Source organism: Panthera onca, chromosome D1, assembly GCF_046562875.1.
Source record: "Panthera onca isolate mPanOnc1 chromosome D1, mPanOnc1 haplotype 2, whole genome shotgun sequence".
Classification (NCBI taxonomy): Eukaryota; Metazoa; Chordata; class Mammalia; order Carnivora; family Felidae; genus Panthera; species Panthera onca.
The window spans coordinates 5,902,894-5,908,893 of record NC_138348.1 but is presented as its reverse complement, the minus strand read 5'-3'; positions in this window follow the sequence as shown (position 1 = coordinate 5,908,893).

Genomic DNA, 6,000 nt, shown 5'->3' with positions numbered 1-6,000 from the left:
CCTGCTTCAGATTCTGTGTCTCCCTTGCTCTCTGCCCTTCCCCGCTCGCACGTTCTCTCTCTCTCTCTCTCTCTCTCTCTCAAAAAAAGACATAAAGGGGCGCCTGGGTGGCGCAGTCGGTTGAGCGTCCGACTTCAGCCAGGTCACGATCTCGCGGTCCGTGAGTTCGAGCCCCGCGTCAGGCTCTGGGCCGATGGCTCGGAGCCTGGAGCCTGTTTCCGATTCTGTGTCTCCCTCTCTCTCTGCCCCTCCCCCGTTCATGCTCTGTCTCTCTCTGTCCCAAAAATAAATACAAAACGTTGAAAAAAAAAAAAAAATTAAAAAAAAAAAGACATAAAAAAAAAAGAAAAAGAAAAAAACCTGTTGATAATCCTCTGCACCGAGACCCTTAACTCTGTTTATATGTACACACATAATATTACATACATAGTTTTAGTACACACTGAATTATTCAAGAATTCTACTGAAGCATTTATTACGAGAATTTCCCTTGTATGAATCCAGATCTTTACAAAAGACGTTCACCGTTTCAGAAGATTGTGTCTCTGTAGGCAACACGAGTCTGTATTTGGAGCCATCCCAGTTCACAATGATGGCTTCAGTTATGTCTTCTCATGTGATCCTGACTGAGCACGTGCATGTGGAAATGCAGGTTTCTGTAGCACAAAGTACTTTCACTTCATTTTTCCTTGATTTTTAAAATGATGTGGGTAGATAGGATATTATCTATAAATTTCACTTCATTCATTAAAAAATATAGACCAAGTGCATGCTATGTATTAGGCACTATCTAGATGCTGGGGATGTGACAGGGCATTGCAAAATATTTGTTGTTAAAAGGCCTGTTGGACACAGTCAAGATCCACTGGTAGGCTAAACTGGATTTTAATCCTAGCCCCACAACCATTGACTAGTATGTGACTTGAGACACATCTTTTCACCTCTCTGAGCCTCAGCGTCCTTGTAGACTGAATGAGATCAAGCCTCCCGGAATATGTGCTCATTGAATGGGAGCTGTCAGCATTATTACTATGCAAATCGATTTCTTTATGGCATCGGTATTCTAAAACCATTTTCTCTTTCTCAGATAATTCCTCTAACTCCATTGCCTAGCTATCTCTGCATTTTGAGGCTCCTCCTCTCCCTCCGGGCTCTAAGTCGTCCAGAATCCCCAGTGATTTATTCAGTGCCAAACAGAGTGGTGGGGCCTGATTTTTGAGGGCCCTGGCTCTGGGCGACGTCTTCCGGTACCACTCAGGGCCCCGGAGTGGGAGTCCACTGCTGTTGTGACGCATCATCGCCACGCGGTGGCGCTGTTGAGGTTTGGTCCTGGACGTTGCGAGCGTCACCATCCCGGCAAGAACTTCAGGGACGCCTATTCCTGTGCCCGCCCACCTCTCACGCAACCACTGTCTTCCCAAGCGTGATCGCTGGGCTAGGAAGGCAGGACCAGAGAAGAGTCTGGCCTCACCGGACGAAAATTAGCCCGAATTTACACTCCCTACACGCATCTAAAAATTAAAGCCAAGTTCTGGCCTCGGAGCCTCACACCACCTTCTTGACGTCAACTCTTGCATCTCAAACTTGGCCAAAACTGCATATCGTTTTAATCCCCACCACACTTCCGGAATCCTCTATCTTAGCGTATGGCATCGCTGTTTCCCCCAGTTGTTCGGTCCAGAGACCAGAAGTGTCCGTGATTCTTCCCTTTCCTTCATGTCCCACATCTAACCCATTTTCAAATGATCTGGATTCCACCTCTCAGTATCTCCCAATTCATCCACTTATCTCCGTTCCCATGGCCACCCTTCATGGCCAAGCCACCATCACTGCTTGCCTGACTGGATCCACTCTTGCCTCCAATAATTTACTCTCCCTGAAGCAACCAGAGGGACCTCCTTAAACATAAACGGGACCAAGTGTGGGCTGTGGTGTGCAGACCAGAGCCCCTTTTGTGAATGGACTTGGTGTCCAGCTACTGGGAGAGCTGCCTTCGGCTGTCAACTCCTCAGGGATTGTCGTGCTCCCCTCCCCAAGCAGCTGCTACCTAATGACAAATCTGAAGGGTCACCTTAGCCTCAGAACCCCTGAGGGGTGAGGAATAATATCCACTGAAATTGCATAGCCATTCGCTATCTCCGCCCGGTCTTGACTTTCCCTCTCTTTTCTTGGTGTTGGTCCTGAGAGCACCCCTCACAGACATCCTGCCTGCCAAACCCTGTCTTAGAATCTGCTCCCTGCAGATCCCAACCTAAGTGACACCATGTACTTGGAATGAAATACAAGCTCCATACCATGACCTGTTAGGTTGGGCACAATCTGGTCCCTCCCTCCTGTCTGAACTTATCTCCTGTCTCCTGTGCTACCCTTCACTATGCCCCTGCCACCGTGACTCCTTCCCTGTCTACAAGCTGACTGCTCTCCTGTCTCAGGGCCTTTGTACTGTCCGTCCCTTCTGCCTGGAGAGACTTCTGCTCTGCAGAGGTCACATTTCTTCCCAACTGTCCAGTCTCTGCCTAAATGCTGTTTCTTCAGAGTAGGACCACTGATATCTAAAGAACCCGCCCTTTTCTCAAAACGCTATATATTTCAGTATTTATCATAACATGCCCTTATTTGCTTATTCCCACTGGACTGGAAACTTCTGAGAGCAAGGACCTTGATTATCTGACTCCCTTCTGTCTTTATCCTCATATGCCTGACCCTTGGGGCCATTTTCCCCATCAGACACCCTAGGCCTCTTAGCTTTCCAAGGCCTATGAAGATGTTAGAGTCTGGAAAAAAATTTTACAGAGTCTACAGGTTTCTTAAAAATAAAAATTGCTATATATTTCATTAAATGCCTCATTGACTTTATTGTTAAACTTGATATTCATAAATATTTTGGTATAACTGAGAAGGATTTTTGAGTTATAATTTCTCGACCCAAGACCATCTGGAGTATATAGGATGATTGCTTACAAATATCACAGCAGGGGCACCTGCGTGACTCAATTGGTTAAGCATCCCACTTTGGCTCAGGTCACACAGAGCCTGTTTTGGAACCTCTGTCCCCCTCTCTCCCTGCCCCTCCCCTGCTTGTGCTCCCCACTCGCACTCTCTCTTTTTCTCAAATATAAATAAACATTTTAAAAACTCACAGCAAATCACAATTTAAACAAGTTACACGAAGTCAGATCATTTCAAAAACAAAATTATAACACTCCTTTCAAAAAATTTTATAGCAAAATATTATTTAATATGGGACATAGGTGCATTTTATAAGATGTGGTAAGATATGGGGTGAGGAACCAAAAAGGGCCAAAGAATGATGTTGCCTTGGCCATTAGTGGGTCTCCCCTAGTATTTGCTGAGTGACTGGATGGATGGATGGATGGATGGACAGATGGCTGGATGGGTGGAGATTCTGGGCCCCAGGACTTCAGCCCAAACTCTTTTTCCTGGAGGTGGGTTTATCTCTCAGCCTTGACTGAACAGCTATGGTCCACCTGCAGGTCTCCCTGGCTGAATCATCAGGCCAAGGGTTAGCGTAATGACCTTCCTTGCCTCCAATCGCAAGTGCTCTATATCTTCGTGCGTAAATTGATTCATATCTTCCCTGCTTTGTGGCCAAAATCTCAGGCTACCGCAGCTTTGGAGGGCCCCCCCAAAATTCCTGTTACACCCTAGTCCCAGAATGACCTTAACTCCTGCTTGCATAACTAGGAAGAGTCATCCAATAACAGCAATGATAATGCATACCTAGTGCTTACTCAGTGCCCCTGTGCTACACCTTCCACGGGAATCATCTTTTGATTTAAAAAAGTCATCTCCAGGAGATGTGAGGCTTTCAGGCCTAGAAGGAAAGGCTGACATCTTAAGAACTTTCACAACGGAAGCCACTTAAGTCTCTGTTTTAACTAGCCAGCAAGTTGTTATTTTGGAGGATTTGGTCAAATGAGGTACAGCAATTTAAAACCTGAAACTAGACCCAAGTCTAGGCTAATACCACCGTTCGTGGGGTGGGAGTGTGGCGAGCAAGTGTGGGAGTCTGCGTGCAAGGGCCGCAAGAAACCAATTTGTCCGGTTTGTCTGACAGCATGGTGGGACTGGTCACGGGCCAAGCTGTTGGCAGGTGGCGTGGGGTAGGCTGGCATAGAGACTCTCCTGGGGTGGGGGAATACAGACCCGGGGGAAATGACAGTCACTTGACTTTCATCTGCTGGGGGTAAGCACAGAGCACACCCATCCCCAAGTCCCGGTCCAGAGCCCTGGGGGCTGGGCTCCCTTGTATGCCCACGGTGTGCTTCAGTGCCAGTCTCCTCGCCCCTCCCTGGGAAGCCCTCCTACCATGCTCCCTCCTGCCCCAATCCTCAGGCTGGCTCCAGACTCCAGGCAGCAGTCTCCTTCCCCAGGGGCCAAATCTTGGTCTTCTGTGGGTATCTTTCTATAAACAGATTCTCCAAATAACACCTGAGCCAGTCCTGTGTTTCAGAGGGGAGCTCCTTTGTCACCAGAGACTAGTTCCTCTGAGCTCGTGGCCTCTGAGACTCTGAGATTAAGTTGTCCAAAGTCTACAGCAAAGCTCCCCTAGAGCCTGCGTTCTTGCCCTGGATCAGGCTACCTACAGCGGGACTTGACCATGCGCGCCTCTTCTCCTCATCTCCAAAACAGGGGCTGGTGTCCATGCTACGCGGGTTATTGTGAAGAATGAAGGAGTTCATGCCTGAAACACCCTCAGAGCATGACCCGGCACGTGGCAAATCCTTCAAATTATTAGTTGTTATTGCGTCATAAATCCTTCCCACTTTTGTGAGTAGCTTTCATTGACTTGTTTGCAGAGCAGGTCAGAACTGGAGTGGACCTCTGAGACGGTCCACGGCCACCCCTTCAGTTGGTGAATGTAAACCAAGAAGAAAGGATCTGCTATCAGCTCACTGCCTTCAAGGCAGCTTGGCGCTGAGAACAGAATATGAGCCCTGAGATTTAGGAGGTCTTTCTGAGCATTAAGTGAGAGGATTGTGGGAAACTCCCTACCGGGCACAGTGACTTGTCCAGCATGCAGTAGATACTCATTAAGGTTGGTTTTTCTTCTTCCCTCCCAGACCAGTACTCTAGTCTCTTCACTGAGTTCGGAGGTAAAAGCTGACACAAATCAGGAGACTGGAGGACAGTTTGGTGTGGGGAGGGGGGGAGTGGGAAGGGTAATGGGGACCACTGGACAGTCAATGGGTACAGGGCCCTGGCAGAGGTAAGGGGGTACCCATGTCAAAAAGGACCTTCCAGTGTGTCATTCTCCCCTCCCCACATGGTAACAGAAAGACACAGGCTCTGGAGTTGCCCAGTCTCTACCATGATTTATTATTATTTTTTTAATATTTATTTATTTTTTCAGACACAGAAAGAAAGAGAACGAGAGAGCACGAGCAAGGGAGGGTCAGAGAGAGGGGGAAACAGAGGATCTGAAGCGGCTCTGTGCTGACAGCAGAGAGCACAACACAGGGCTTGAACCCGCGAACTTCGAGATCATGACCTGAGCTGAATTCAGATGCTTAACCCACTGAGCCACCCAGATGCCCTCTACCACTTATCTTTCTAATGTTGACAGTTTCCCACCCATTTTCCCCGTCTTCCCTCAGAACTCGGCAACTGCTACTCTACTTTTTCTATGAATTTGCTTATTCTGGGATTTTTTTTTTAACTTTATTTATTTATTTTGAGAGAGAGAGAGAAAGAGGGAGAGGAAGAATCCCAAGCAGGCTCCGCGCTGTTAGCACAGAGTCTGACAGGGGGCTCGATCTCACGAACCTCAAGGTCATGACCTGAGCCAGAATCAAGAGTGGGACGTTAACCAGCTGAGCCACCCAGGCGCCCCTGGGTATTTCGTACAAAGGGAATTATACGATATGTGTTCTCTTGTGCCTGGCTCCTTTCACGGAGCATCGTGTCTTCAAGGTTCACCTGTGACGTCGTGTGTGTCCTCACTTCGTGCCTTTTTGCTGCTGAGTAGCTTTTGACTGG